This window comes from Benincasa hispida, chromosome 10 (genome assembly GCF_027475165.1).
Source record: "Benincasa hispida cultivar pf3 chromosome 10, pf3_genome.v1.1, whole genome shotgun sequence".
NCBI classification, from domain to species: domain Eukaryota; kingdom Viridiplantae; phylum Streptophyta; class Magnoliopsida; order Cucurbitales; family Cucurbitaceae; genus Benincasa; species Benincasa hispida.
The window spans coordinates 17,244,658-17,260,173 of record NC_143487.1 but is presented as its reverse complement, the minus strand read 5'-3'; positions in this window follow the sequence as shown (position 1 = coordinate 17,260,173).

Genomic DNA, 15,516 nt, shown 5'->3' with positions numbered 1-15,516 from the left:
TTGTATTCATGTATCATATATTATAAGTGTTATAATATAGTAATTGGCATGATGAAATTACAAGAAAGCATGCTCATGCATCATGAAATATAAGAGTTATATTTATGCATGCATTAAGCATATTCATGCATCATCTTTATATTATAAAAGTTATAGTATAATGGTGTATGAGAGCATGTATGCTTGGTTTATTGCTTTGTTATATAAGTGTTATATACTAGTAGTAATGAATGAACAATGCATGGAGCATAACACTTAGGCTTATTTATAAGAGTTATGAATGCCTTGTATGTGTTGCTTTGCATTGTGGTTGGTTTTAGTTATTTCCTGTTATAAGCATTATAATGGAAATTAAAACTAAAATCAATAAGAAAGAGTTGCATACGAACTTTGGTGAACTCATGTTTTACAAAGGTTTTAAAATTTGATTGAGATAGACCTAAGCTCATGGTTCTAATGAGATTAGATACCTAAGTTTAGTCTTTTAAATCGGTTTAATAAGATTAATTGATTTCCATAAAAGATTAAATTTATATCAAATCTATCTATAAGGGACCTTTTGTCTAAGGCGGGTTCTGTCTAAGCTAGGGTATTTAAGCTGACGAAAATGGAACACCCCTACCTGGGAACCTACAAAAGGTGAACTAGATAGATTTTCTACAAGCATGCAACAGTTGATCAAAGACTTCGTTAAAGAGTTTAATAAATGATGATCAAAAGTTGTTCAACTTTCCAAAGTAAGCGTTACTTTTGGGTAAACCTAAAAAGCCACTTAGTTAAAATCATTAGTCGTGGTTTTTTCTAAGTAAACTAAACCCTAGGTTATAAAATACCCAGTGGGAGGAAAAGATATATATGACATGTCCATTCAACTCATGTTTCTTCCTGAATGTTCATGCTGTGAGATTCATGCTTGGCCTCTAGTGCCCTGGGAGCATCCTCCTTTGGATGGTGTTTACATGAGTCAATATCAAGGTGGACGGAGAGAGTATTTATAGTAAGTGGGTGAAGGATGTGTGTCAACATGTCTTGCGGTCTCCTTCATTAGTTTACACCGTGAGATCTTCTTGCACGACCTCGTGGCGCCTTGGAAGCGTCCCCCTTCGGATGGTTTGTGCGGTTGGTCAAAATCAAGGTGCACTCCAGAAAAGGATAGGGTCGCTTTAGTTTTTGCCCCAATCGAATTTTTTCCCTTCGGATTGGCTGCTTGGGGCGAAACTCTAGGATCTAAAATGAAGGAGCACACTTACGGAAAATTATTAAGAAAGTTAATAATTTCTTGACCAAATCAATGGTGGCTAGTCATTATAGGAACAAGAGTTGTTTTGGTATTAATGATTGGTTGAGAGTGTCTCAATTCAGAGGAGGGATAAATTGACTACCATTCGGTGGATTTTGTCCTAAACCACTGAAGCGTCATTGCAAAACTATGTCACATGGACTTCATAAGATTTTTCTAAACCAAATTGGATTTTGTTTTAAAGAGTATTTGCTAAAATCTAATATAGATCAATGTGTTCGTTTTTCAGCAACATGTATGATTTTCCGTTAGTTGTCTCTTTTAATTTGACCAATTACATACATTGAAAAGAGTCTCTTAAAACATATTTCATGGTAAACGACCTCAAGTTTGTCATGGTTGAGGAGTGTCCTCAAGTTCCGACCCTTGATGCACCGCGAAATTTTCGTAATGCATATGAGGTATGGATGAACGCTAATTCGTTGGCCCGTCTTCAATTTTGGCTAGCATACCTGATGCATTAGCCAAAAGGGTTGAGAAGATGGTCATTGCATGTCAGATTATGGACTCGTTGAAAGAATTGTTTGAACGTAAGTTCTCATTTTTTGAGCAAAAAGGGATGGATGACAAAGAAACCAGTAGTGTTAGTTCTCAAGATAACCTTCAGTCTTTCTTAGAATTCTAGTACTATATGATAGAACATGGAATCACGTCCCAACTCTTGGCCCCAGGTACACCTCAGCAAAATGGTGTATCAGAAAGGAGAAACAAAACCCTGTTGGACATGGTTCGATATATGATGAGTTATGCTAATCTTCCAGACTCGTTTTGGGGAGTTGCAGTGGAGACTACATGTTATATTTTGAACAAAGTTCCCTCAAATAATGTTTTTGAAACATCTTTTGAGCTATGGAGATGCCGTAAAGGTAGTTTACGCCACTTCAGGATTTGGGGATGTCTGGCCCACGTGCTTGTGGCTAACCCTAAAAAGTTGGAACCGATTCAAAAGTTTGCCTATTTGTAGGCTACCCCAAGGAAACGAGGGGTGGATACTTCTATGATCCGAGTGAGAATAAGGTGTTTGTGTCAATAAATGCTATCTTCTTGGAAGAAGACCATATCAGGGATCATAAACCATGAAGCAAGCTTGTTTTAAATGAGATTTCTAGTGAGACTACTGAGAGTTTAACAAGAGTTGTTGAAAAGACTGATAGATAAACAAAAGTTGTTGATGTCAGTTCATCTAGTCAACCATCTCAAGAGTTGAGACTGCCTCGACGTAGTGGGAGGGTTGCGAACCCACCAGAACGCTACATAGGTTTGACTGAAGCCCACAACATCGTGTCTGATGATGGAGTTGAGGATCCATTGTCTTGTAAGTAAGCAATGGAGGATGTTGACAAAGATGAGTGGATTAAAGCCATGAATTAGGAAATGGAGTTTGTGTACTTCAATTCTATTTGGGAACTTGTGGATCAACCTGATGGGGTAAAACTTGTGGTGGTGTTTTAACTCAGTTCGTGGATCGAGTTGGACTCGATTGGGTTCGAGGAGCATCTAATTGTTCGTGCTGTTCGTGTCCCGTTTATTGCATTCGAGTGTTGCTTTGGACGCATTGGAGATTGATCGAGGGATACTTGAAGAATTGTTCTACAAAGGTACGCATACTCTATCCTATGTATTCTTTTATAGCATGCTGTAGTTTATGTTTATGCATAATCTGTATGTTTCCGGTTAGACTATAATTGTTGTGTACATTCTGAATGGAATTTAGAACTATCCACTTCTGCTGCTCATGGAGATCTCTGTTTAGATTTCATTAAAAATGTTGTAAGATATGTTAGATCTTCTCCTAAGCGATTGAAAATTTTTTAAAATTGTGTTGGACATGAAAAGATTGAATCTAAAGCCCTTGTTTGTCTGGATGTGTCTACAAGATGGAATTCAACATATTTGATGCTTGATCGTGCTTTAAAATTTGAAAAGGCTTTTTAATACTTAGAAGAAGAGGATGAAGATTTTATACATTACTTTACTGAAGATGAGAATGGAAAGAAAAGAAAGGGACCACCAACCTTAGCCAATTGGAACCATGTTTGAATATTTGTCAAATTTTTTAAGATGTTTTATGATCTTACATTGAAGGTTAGTGGCTCAACTTATGTCACTTCTAATATATTTTTTATGAACTTTGTGGGATTCAACGACGTTTAATAGGTTGGAGCCAAAATGTAAATAGTGTGATATATACTATGGCTTCCAATATGAGAATGAAATTTGATAAGTATTAGGGATCTCTTGACAAGATGAACAAATGTTGTCTCTAGCTATTGTGCTTGATCCATGATATAAGTTGCATTATGTGTCCTTTTGTTTCATAGGTATCTATGGAGATGAAGTTTTTAGAACAATGACTGATGAGGTGAAAGTTAGTTTGCTGCAATTGTATGAGTTTTATAAGACAAGTGATTCAAGTGGTCATGCTTTTGAATAACCATGTCACATAGTTAAAATAAGTGAGGATTGTGATTACATGGAAATGGATCTACAATTGGAATATAAACAAAGAAGAAAAGAGAAAAATTTGAATGAAACAAGAAATGATGTGGAGAGATATTTGTCAGAACCTAATGAAGATCTGATAGAAAATTTTGATATTTTGAATTGGTGGAAATTAAATGCTCCTAAATACAAAGTTTTATCACAAGTTGCTCAAGATGTCTTAGCCGTACCAGTGTCAACAGTTACTTCTGAATCAACATTTAGTACAGGAGGTAGAATACTTGACTCTTTTAGAAGTTCTTTAAGACCTAAGATGGTGGAGGCTTTAATATGTACACAAAATTGGCTACGTGCAAAGCCGACGTGATTAGATCTTACTCCACAAACTGAAGAATTGGAAACTTGTGATCAAGTTTTATCAGGTAGTGTTATCTTTTATATATTTACTCTATAATCTATATTAATATATTGAAATTGTGATAATATTCTTATATAATTTATTGTTTAAATCTTGTTTAGGGTTCTTCAAGGAGCAAGTTTTGTTAGGATCATGAATGGATCGTTCAAGTCTATTGGATTTTGAAGACTTTTGTAGACATTATAGTCTTACTTATGGATTTTGTAGACATTTGAAAACATTGTTGCCTTTATTTTGAATTTTGTAGACATTATGGTCTTTCTTGTGAATATTGGAGACTTTTTTTTTGTTATAATAGATTTTGGATATTGTTATTGTGGATTGTGGAATCTTATGTGTTTTTTATTGGTGATTCCAAGCTTTTTTTTTTAAGAGAACCGATGGAAACGAACCAACCCAACTCATTTTTAGTGGGTTGGTTTGGTTTGGGTTCATAATTTAACAAGGGTTAGTTTAGGTTAGAAAAATACATAAATTGAAGCATAGGGTTGAGCCTAAAATATCCCTAAACCCAACCCAACCCAACCCACGAACACCCCAATATCTTCCTCAGGTAGGGAACCTGGGATAATTCCACCATAGTATGTCACTCCCAAAGGGCCATGGGAGGTCATAACAATGAGAATTGTGAGGTATTTATATAGAGAAGGGTGGAGGTCTTTATATAGAGAATTGTGTATGCAGTACATTCCCAAAGGACCATAGGGAGGTCTTTATATAGAGAAGAGTCAAACATCTTTTCCAATATATTTTCATTTTCTATATTAAATAACATTTATTTAATTAATTAGCCTATTAATTTAAATAACACTTATTCAATTAATTAGCGCAATTAAATAACACTCATTTAATTTTGAATTGCACAATAATTAAATAACTACTTATACATTAAAACCAATTTAATGTATTCATTTAATTTTCATATACATCCCATGTATATGTACAAAACCTCTCTACTAATTAATTCTTTGTGAATCTAATTCACTTGAATTAATTAATTTGAATTTTATTCAAATATTACTTTCTAATTTGATTATAGATCATATCCATAATTAATTATATATCAATCACATTAATATATAGTTTCCTTAAATTAATTTAAACAATTCAAACTATCCCTCTTAAGTATCCTCTAGTGAGCTAACGAAGGGACCTAGTGGACTCATCTAAAAAGTGTTTTTATTACCTTCAAATTTAGAGCTACTATTGCTAGTTTTTGTTTTGTTTGATGTGGTTTATTGAGTGATTTCAGGAAACCAAGCATTAAGAGCAGTTTGTGTGAAAATGATAAAAAAAACCTGAGGCAAAACTCAAACTTTGAGCAATTACAGGTTGGCTATGGAATTAGGAAGAAATCAAGGACCCAAGATCAAGAAAAGAGGAAAATTTGGAAAGCAATTCGAAGGAGCCAGCGTTGGCCGAGCGTTGCAATGTTGTTCCTTGACACTGCAGACTCGAAACCAATTAGAAACAGGGCAGCGTTGCGACACAATGAACTTTATGTGCGGCTGGCATGACGCCAGCGTTGCAACGCTACAAACGTATTATAGATAAAACGTTGCACTGCTAGGTCAAAAGAGGAGAAAAAAAGAGGCAGAGCCGATTTTGAGCGATTTTAGTCCGAGCCAAAATAGAGCAATTATGATAGTTTTTGGTGGAAGACTCGAGATTCCGATTAAGAGTTGATCCGAGATCGTCTCTAGGCTGATCGTGATGGAAAAATTGATCGTGATTATGTTGTTTTGTTGAAGAACAACACGAGATTCGTGGCGAGAGTTAAGGAGATCGTGATTGAGATTCAGATCTATTGAGGGGAGATCATTCTTCTACGTTTAATTTACTTTTTGCTTTAATGATTGATTATTTGTGGAATATTGTTATTGGAATCATGTGTGGCTAAACTCTTTTATTCTAGGGTGTTTGTGGATTTTAGGGAATGTTGCTTTGAATTTTGAATTTATTTTGCATGGATTTCTAAATTATTTGTGTTTAATGCTTTTGGTTAACTGACCATTAATTTAATGAACCTAAGTTAATTAGATGTCTCGAGAGAGAGTTTAATTCGTTGGACCCAATAATTTAGATTGTTATTCGAAATTTCATGAGAATGAATTTAGAATAATAGGGGTGCTGAATTTAGAATAATAAGGGGTGCGATTGAATGACCTTAATACTGTAACTATTCAAGCGATAGAAGAGATTCGGATCGATGGGTAGTTATTAGGAGGGTTTGAGCTTGAGAGAGGACTTCCTGATTTTAGAACTTTTAGCCTCAATCTATCAATTTCAATTAATTACATATCATATTCATTGTATTCCCTAAATGAAACAACACCCTGGAATCGTTTTGCTCTGAATTTGTTCTTGTGTATGATTGAGTTTTCGTTAGTTATAATTATAGATAAAATTCATCTTTTGGGTTGCCTGAATAAAATTGACAAAGAATTGTGATAGCTAAGTTTAGGAAAATTTTGCTCACGCCGATCCCTGAGGACGATACCCTATTTGGAATTTATTACTTCGATAGCGTACACTTGCGTACTACATCGACCTGTAGATCACAAGCTCCCACGATATGAGATTAATTGGTTAAACTCATTAACCAAGTTAAGAAATATTCGTTAACTGTGGGTACACTCCACTAAAGACCCATAACTGCATTCTTCTTACTACAAATATATTTCTATGTCCACCTATATAGACCAATACCATAAAGTTAGTCCTTTACGGGTGTTCGTAACTCCAACTGGGTCAAATTATTGTTTCACCCTTGGGTTACCTCTGACTCCTTAAGTACTAGTGCTTCTCTAATGAACAACTTGTTTATGGTTCAACTAATAAACAGAAACCCTTCTCGAGCCAATAAGAGGGTAGGGCTCTTTGTTCAAGTCCCAGAGATATTATTTAAGTGAACACTCATCTACTTACCCTCAAGAGGGGAAGGAGTGAATTCCATCTTGTATTATTATGTTCCCAGTTTTCCACTCGGTCTTGTCCCTAAAATGGTAGGCATATTGGGTCAACGTAATGGCCACCCACACCATACAAATCAAAGGACAATCCCTCATGAACAGGAGTTCATAATATACTCAGATCAAGACTAAGTCGCCTGGTTATCCTATTGAAATAGAAACCTAACTAGTCAATGGTATTACATTTAGTGGTTACCATTTCACGGTCCAGTCTTATGCAAACTCATTGTATAGGATACCCCCACTCATCGTGTTACCTATTCGAACACGTTGGATCATTACGTTTGTATCAAATAAAAAGTGGACAGTATCCATAATGTTACTAGGATAAGGTTGTACCTATACTATAGACCCTTTAGGTTGTATCTTGAACATTAATCCTTGTATATCTCTACATATAGTTCAAGACTCATAAGACAACCTTGGATGTTAGTTTATTGGATTTAGGGTTATTAAGATAAAATAGACAACAATACAAACAATAACATTTATTGATTTAACAAATATAACTATTTATCAATGACAGTCAATCAATAACATTTACTATCTACGAGTTTTAAGGCATAAAACCCAATAAAATCCACTTTCTTTTTACTAACTGATTCTGGGGATTGATGTTCCTTCACTTGCTTTAGATAATGACTCAAACATCCCAGTATCTTTGGCGGGAACAAACATTTTAAAAAGGGAGGATTCTCCTTTGTAGAGAGGATTCCCAGACTTGTTGAATCCAATACCTTGTTTATTCGAGACCTTCTTTCCTAAGGATAAAATTTTGTTGAGATCATCTATTCCAGAATTGAGCATCTGAACAGATTTAGATATAGTCTCAAGGTCAGCCTTGATAACATGTAACTATTTCTTTAGGTCAAGTATGGTGCTTACCAGACAACAATTGTCTTCGATCAGATTCTCGATTGTCTTCTTTTGAACAGCTAAAGCTTTTGAGTCTTCAAGCCACATCTGATAAATTTCCATATAAGACAATTTGAAATGAGAAGCAGTAGCTTTGTCATATTGGGATTTTGAAGTAAAATCATCAAGAGTGGATTTCTTACAGTCTTCAGAACAGATAAGGGAGAGACTTCCCACAATAGCATACATTTCATCTGTGGACTCACTATTAGAGCCTCATCAGAGAAGGTAGCCGAAAAGCCCTTTTTCTGCCTTCTAAGAAAGTTAGGACATTCAGCCTAAAAATGTCAAAAAGCTTCATACTTACGACACACACTACCTCATTTGTTGCTTTCGGTCCTTTTGACAAATTGATTTACCTGTCTTGAAACATTATTATTGTTGATTCATGTCTTTGTCATGAGGTGGAACATAACAGCTACAAGGGGTTGATCGCTTGTCCCATCATTTGAGAGTCCAAGAGAGATATAGATTCTGTTAGATTATCGTCAAACTCTTTGACTTTGCTTGATGATTCATCATCATTCACCAAAGATTGCAAGACACTTCCTTTGACATTTTTTTTTCTATTTCTTTTTAATCAAAGGTCATTTAAAATGTACGTAGATAACCACATAGTTCATAAATTTTCATGGTGCTAATATCTTGTGCCTCTTCAGTAACAGTAACCTTCATATCGAATCTTTTAGGTAATGATCATAACACTTTTCGATCCAGTTTCTCCTCTGAAATTTTTCTCAAAGAGTAAAAGATTCATTAGCGATATCGAGAAGGCGCATAATAAATTCTGCAACACTCTTACTATCATGCATTTTAAGATATTCAAATTTGGTTGTCAAGAGCTGCAACCTTGACATCTTTACTTTTGATGTTCCTTCATGGGCCACAATAAAAATCTCCCACGCTTGTTTAGCAGTAACACACGTGTTGATTAACCTGAAAATGTTTTGATCGACACCACTGAAAATGGCATTTAAGACTCGCGAGTTTCCAAGTGAGGCTTGATCTTCCTCTTCAGTCCAGTCTTTTTTAGGTTTTTGAGTGACAACTCGATCTTTGTTAGTAATTGTAGGATGTGACTAATCAGTAAGAACTGCCTTCCAAGACTTGCTTTCATTAGATTTAAGGAAGGCAGTTATTCGGACCTTCCAATAGGAGTAGTTCGTCTCATCCAAAACTGGTGGACTTGTAGTAGATTTGCCTTCCCTGCTCGACTCCATTGAGGACTCAATGAGTAAGAAGTCAACCTGCTCTAATACCAATTGAAAAAGAGTTAATCACAATAATACCACAAGCTAGTAAAAAAACCTATTAACAACAACAAAGACAAATAAACAGAAGTAAATATTTAAAAAGATGCACACAAAGACCTGTTAACCCAATTCGGTGAAATCACCTACATCTGGGAGGCTTTCCGCCTAGGTGAAAATAAATCCACTAGAATGTAACTTAGTTTTTACAACATACACTTCAACTAAGATTACATAAAGCCAGTTTACTCATAACTAAATACTAGTGAGCAAGTTAGGCTTTTCCTAATACTGATACTGCTTATAATGAGTTTACAGATTTAGGCTCCCCCGAAATTTGATGCCACAACAATGACTTCACCCCATTTTCACCTGCTAGTTGAAGGAACACTCAACCAACACTCTACCACAACAAAACTACTCGGTCAACCCAAGCTTCAAAGAACTGTCATGCTTCTTACTCTAATTAAGCAGCAACACTGAACACTCTAAATCCTTATAAACTACAGTCAATCATTCCACACTAACAAGAATACAACTTGCCCTAAAACCACACCAAAAGCACAAATAAAAGCAAGCCTCCTAAGACAAGAAAACCAACAATGGCAATAAACCAAACAAGGAAAAGATTACCCCAAAAAATCTGCCACCAATAAGGAAAGAATACCTACAACAAGTCAGAGACAAAATATCCAACAAAATTAAAAAAAATATATTATCAGCCAACCAATACGTAACAATTTTAGTCCCCATTATTTGCATGATTTCAAATTTATTTCTTAGCATTTTCATTATAAATTTTGATAACATATTCACATATTATATTTATTAATATGAAAATTATTATTATTACTATTTAGCCAATTTTGATATAATTTTATTTTAAGAGATTAAATTTAAGATTTATTAAAAGTATAAGACTAAATTCGGACATATGAAAGTATAGGTACTAAAATTGAATAATTTTAAAGTATAGGGTAGAGACCAAAATGATATTTTCACCTTGAATCAATTTAGACACTTTGCAAAATTTTATTTAATCATTAGTGCGCAATATTGTTTTAAATATAAGAAATATTAAACAGTTAAATTAATTTAACTTTTAGATTTGTATCTATTTCGTCCTTAAACTGTTAAGTTTGTGTATAATAAATCTTTAAACGTTTTATTTTGTATTGAATAAGTTCTTGATATTCTCAATATTTTAAAAATATTAACATGATAATTGATTTATTAGATATAAATTTAAATTTTGTCTAGTGAAACTCTAAAATTTAAATTTTATTTTCAATAGATATATGCATTTTTTTTGTTTAAAAAAATGAATAGGTCAATTAAATATTAGATACAAAATTGAAAAATTTAGAAATTTGTTGGACACAATTAAAAGTTGGGTCTATGTTAGATAATTTTTAAAGTTTTGAAACCTAATGAACATGAGATTGAGAATTGGATCTATTCCACACAAACTTTAAAGTTCATTGACCTAGTACAAAATCCTGACATGTACTAATCTCAATGTTCATGGATTGAATTGTAATTTAATCACAATTAAAGTACACTAGAGAAAAGTGGTTTTTCATTAATAAGAGGGCCTTTTAACTTTGTTCTTCTCTACCCTTCTCTACCTATTCAGAAAGAATTATATGATAATTTTTTGAAAAATTACAATGAGTGATAATTTGAATATATTAATTTGTTGGCATGTCACTCATATTTGATATTACCCTTTTAGCCCTCGTGTTTTGCCAAAATATAATTTTTTAGACCTTGTTTGGTAATCATTTGGTTTTTTGTTTTTGTTTTTTAAAATTAAGTCTATAAACACTGCTTTCACCTAGAGATGTCCACGGGGCGGGGCGGGGCGGGGCGGGGACGGAGAAGCCTTCCCCGTCCCCATTCCTACCCCCCTATTTCATTCCTCGTCCCTACAAAATTCCCCGTGGAAATCGGAGCAGGGAGTTCCCATGGGAAAAATTTTTCCGTTTGTTTTTTTTAATATATTAATTTTTAGCAATTTTGTTTATTCTCAACCAAATAGAATTATATATATTAAATAAGTTATTTCCAATAAGTTTTTCATTCAAAGAAAATAGTATAAAAATTCAAAATAAAAATAATACTATTATATGTGTAAAAATATAATTTAATCCTATAATTTCTAAAAGTTAAAATTTAAATATTACAATATCATAGTCAAAGTTTTCCATTTAAATACTATAACATTTATGGCTTAAGGTAGAAAGTCTTAAATGTTTTAACAATTTAGAAATGTATTAAGGTATAAAAAGTTGAAATGAAAATTAGAAAATAACTAACTTTTTATACCACAATTTTTGTAAAAAGTATATAGATAAAATAATAATAATTATTATTATAACTATTATAATAATAATAATTATAACTATTATAATAATTATAATAATGACTATTATTATAAACTCATATTCTGTTTATGTAAACAAATATGAGTTAATAATAATAATAATAATAATAGGTAATTACTATTATATAAATATAATTGTATAATATATTCATCAAAGCGGGGCTAGAAACCGGGGTGGGGACGGGGACATAATCACTGTCCCTGTCCTTGTTTAGCCAATGGGAAAAAATTTTCCCCGCTCCCTCCACCATTCCCCGTCTAATCGGGGATTCCCCACCCCATTCGGGGTTCCCTATTTCCACCTCTAAATTTCTTACTTTGTTATCTATTTTTTTTTTACCAATGGTTTGAAAGATTAAGTCATATTTTGGAAAAAAGTAACTTTTAAAAATTTGTTTTTGTTTTTAGAATTTGGCTAAGAATTCAACTATTGTACTCAAGAAAGATGCAAATTATTATAAAAATAGGGAGAAAATAGACTTAATTTTCGAAGAAAAAAACTGAAATGGTTACCAAACGAGACCTTAATGTTTAAACTAAGAGTATTCATTAACTCGTGTGTTTCTAGACCATTTTTTTAAGGCAAGACTTTCTCATGTCGTCCTAATCTCTTTAATGACATCGGGGGTAAAAAGGGAAGTTCATTAAGGGGGCGTTTGGTGCGTGATAAAAGTAGAGAGTTGAGTTGAGTTGGTAATTATTATCTGGAAAGTTAAATTGTCTGTATTTGTTGTGCAAAGTTGAGTTGAGTTGATAATTATTGTTTGTGTTTGGTGTACAGAGTTGAGTTGAGTTGGGTATCTGGTTTTTGTAAATGAGATTAGTTTTTTTTTCTTTTTTCTTATTGTTTTTTATATTTTATTTTTTTGCTTTTATATTGTTAATTAATTTTCAAATATACACCTATTTCTCAACCCTTTTATGACATAAACTGGAAAAACTCTATTCTTTCCAATTTGTAAAATATAACAAATTCTTTTCAATGTATTCTTTTAAAAAATTATAAAAACTTAATTCTCTTCAAAAACTGTAAAAACTTAATTCTCTTCAATCTGTAAAACATACCATCAAAATACTTGTCATGTTGCAACTCAATTACTTATGAATTGGTATATTGTATGTATGTATGTATATTGAATCTTGCTAACTTAACATTATTGTAAAAAAATTAACATGTTGCGCACATAAATATTGAATGACTAGATAACTTGGTTTATGTTTGTATAAGATGGATCGTATATGTCGAACTGAAATTGTATATAAAATAATTATCTTTCATTTCATAATTATGGTAAGAATGTGATAGTGTAGTATAGTTACATTCTTTTGGACATTACAAAAATTATATCAAATGAACGAGTATGTGGACGTTTCAAAAAATAAATTGACAAAATATATGTTTTTGGGTTGAAATATTAGGTGGTTAGTCTAGTAGGTTCAAGCAAGTAGGCGTGTGCGGTACTGTAAGACCTATATGCATGCTCCGTTTCATCGAATGTTTCATACGATTTGTGTAATGCCCCCTTATACTCACTGACTTGTCTATAACATTCATGTCAGGATAGGTAGATCCCTGGGTTACGACCAATGAATACGATATAGAATTTGTGTTTTCTCATCTACCTATATTTTCAAAAAAGAGGTAGTCAATACCAGTGATAAGCATTGAGGTGAATGGTTTTTTGGGGAGTTAGGATTCAGAGGTTCTAATGGTTATGGTATAAGGGTTCTCATGCAACACTTTACTACCTATAAAAACCTAACTTGTGCAACTAGATATTCTAGTTGACAAATTATAAGCGTATCTACATAAAAGCGAAACATGTCTACATAAGTATTATATAATAATTGAGATCTTTGGATTTATCTAAAATTTATTATAGTAGTTGAGAACATATTAGCCTACAATTTAAGCATACTCTAAAGCTTCAATGAAGGATAGTTTTGGGACTTACTTAATAACATTACCTAGAATAACTCTATGTAATTAATGCAATAAATATCATCTAAAAATGTAACATAAAGAGTTTTCCAAATATATATATATATATATATATATATATATATATATATATATATTAAAACAAGACACTACTTTCATATTAATAAAACAATGTAGACAATATGGTTTTAGTCAAAATTTGAGGATTAAAATTTTGGGAAAAAATTATAGAGTGGAAACAAATATATACGAAAATTTAGAACTAGCCAAAATAAAGTCTAGGAAGACCCTTTATTAAGGACAAAGAAAAACAAGCCCAACTAGCCCATGTCAACAGGTGATGTGGCCCTAGCCCAGCCAGCCAATTCTGTGGCAGGGCCTCCTATTGAAGAGTGACACATGTCACTGACATTGTTTATTCATTTACTATTTTGCCCTTGTGTTTAGGGCTCTGTACTTTAAAATATAAGCAGTTGTATTCTTTATAGTGTGTGTTCAAAATAATCGAAGATTGAAAGCAGTTCTTGCTCTCTCCTTGCCTCTCGCTCAATCCCTGCCTCTCTCTCTCCCTGAATCTCTTTGCATCTCGCTTTCTGTGAGTTTCCTCTTCTCTTACGTTTTTTATTATCTTAACTTGGTATCCGAGCAGATCTAATGGCCAATGCCATTTCCAATACAAGTTTTTCCTTGCATCCCACGAACACTACTTTCAGAAGCCCTCCATTAAATCAACTCCTTAACCAAATTACCTCCATTAAACTCGACCAGAGCAATTTTCTATTGTGGAAGAATCTAGCCCTGCCGATATTGAGGAGTTACTGGCTTGAAGGCCATCTCACCAGCCAAAAGCCATGTCCTTATATGTACCTTCAACCTGTAGGTGGAGATACAAATGCTTTAGGTGCAACAACTTTTGGTGAAAATGCTGTTGGAGGCTCTATTCCTTATGGTGTTTCAAGTGGAAGCGCTGGGAGTTCGAGCTCAACCATAGTTGCAGAGGTTACTCCTCAGTTTGAAGCCTGGATGGTAGTTGATCAATTGCTTCTTGGATGGCTGTACAATTCTATGACCCCTGAAGTAGCTTTCCAAGTCATGGGATGTGAGAGCGCTAAGATGCTGTGGAAAAATATCAATAAACTCTTCCGTGTTCAATCACGTGCTGAAGAGGATTACCTCAGGCAAGTTTTTCAATCCACTCAAAAAGGAAATTTAAAAATGGAGGAATATTTGAGAACAATGAAAGGTAATGCTAATAAGTTAGAACAAGCTGGTAGTCCAGTCTCGACTAGGGCCTTGGTGTCATAGGTACTTCTAGGGCTGGATGAGGAATACAATGCTGTGGTTGCCACGATTCAAAGTAAAGCGGAAGTGTCTTGGTTAGATATGCAGTCGAAGCTACTTCTTTTTTAGAAACGGTTAGATCATCAAGCAATACAAAAAGTGTCAATTGGTTTCAGTCACAATGCCAACTTGCCAAGTGTGTGGCCGACTTGGCCACACAGCCTACTATTGTTATGGTCGGTTTAACAAAGAGCTTGCACCACCAACCTTTTCTCAGAACAGGGGAGGTCATGTCAATCATCAGCGAAACAAAGGGCCTTCTCAACAAAATCAATCTACCTTTGTGACTTCACATACTTCTCAATCGTACATGGTAGGTCCTGAAATTCTTACTGATCCGAGTTGGTTTGCAGATAGTGGTGCATCAAGCCATGTGACAGCAGACTACACCAATCTTGGTAACCCAAATGAATATGGAGGTAAGGAGTCAGTTTTCGTTGCAAATGGTGACAGTCTTAAGATTTCTCATATAAGTGATACTTCTCTTGTGAATGAACATGTTAAGCTGAATTTGAAAGATGTCTTATGTGTTCCTAACATTACCAAAAAC